This window comes from Grampus griseus, assembly GCF_964374135.1.
Source record: "Grampus griseus genome assembly, chromosome: 1".
Classification (NCBI taxonomy): Eukaryota; Metazoa; Chordata; class Mammalia; order Artiodactyla; family Delphinidae; genus Grampus; species Grampus griseus.
Window position 1 is genome coordinate 100056245 of NC_139017.1, and position 1096 is coordinate 100057340.

Genomic DNA, 1096 nt, shown 5'->3' on the forward strand with positions numbered 1-1096 from the left:
AGACCTGTGCCAGGATACTTAGGTCTCTGGGTTTCAGCTTTCTCACCTCTACAACGGACATGATGTCTACCTACCGGTTGTTTGGGGGTAGTAAATGAGAAAGTTTGGAAGGCATCTAGAACAGTGCCAGGCGCTCAGGCGAGTGACCAAAGTTCTGTTCCTTTCCTCCTCTCTATCAAATTACTTCGAGATCAGAGGGAAAGAAAGTGGTGGGTTGGAAGCAGGACCACTAAAGAATGGAGGCCACTTTTGGCCGAAAGGATACAAGGATATTTATCTCTACACAAAGATCTGGTTCAAAGAAGCCTACAGATTTTTTTAAAAAAAACAGCCACCTGGGTTTTTGGATTAGCTGAACCCCGTATAAAGATGCTTGTAAAAAGGAGCTGGTGCGAATACAGAAAAGGACTTGAAATGCCCAGGCTCTGCCATGGCACATTCCCCAGTATTTTCCGCACGGCACACACAGAGTGAACTCGAATTTGGCCCAAAGCCTTGACTGTTCCCATGGCGGCAGCAGGGGAGAGGTCAGACCAACAGGCGTGGGAAGCTGCTAGGTATGGGAGGAAGAAGCAGGTGTCGGAGGACGGGCCCCTTTTCTCAGGCAGAGGGGCCCCAAGGCTGCTCCTGGTGCTTCCCGCAGCGGGTGGAAGGGTCCTGCCCGCCACCTGCGCCCGCTGGGCCTGGAGGCGGGGAAGAGACAGAAGGAGGTGGCGGGTCGGCGGCGGGCCAGCCGTCGTGGGCTTCCCTCCCCTCCGCCGGCCCCCGAGCGAATGCCTGGAAGTTGACGCGAACTCCGGGCCGCTGGGAAGCCCCCGGGCGCGGGGGCAGGGCCGGCTCCCGTCGCGGGGCTGGCCTCCGCCTGCGCTGCCCCGTCGGCCGGGTCTGGAGGAGGGGCAGTCTCGCCGTGGGCCTGTATGGCGTGAGGGCGGGGACGGGGTCCAGGGACCCGCGCGGGGAGGGAGCGCCGCGCCCGCCGCCCTTCAATTGGCCGCGCCGCCCCTTCGCGGGAGAGGCGGGAGGAGGAGGCCCTCCATTGGTCGGGCTAGCCGGCCAATCCCTGAAGGTCCGGAGGAGGCGGTGGGGGGCAGTTCGT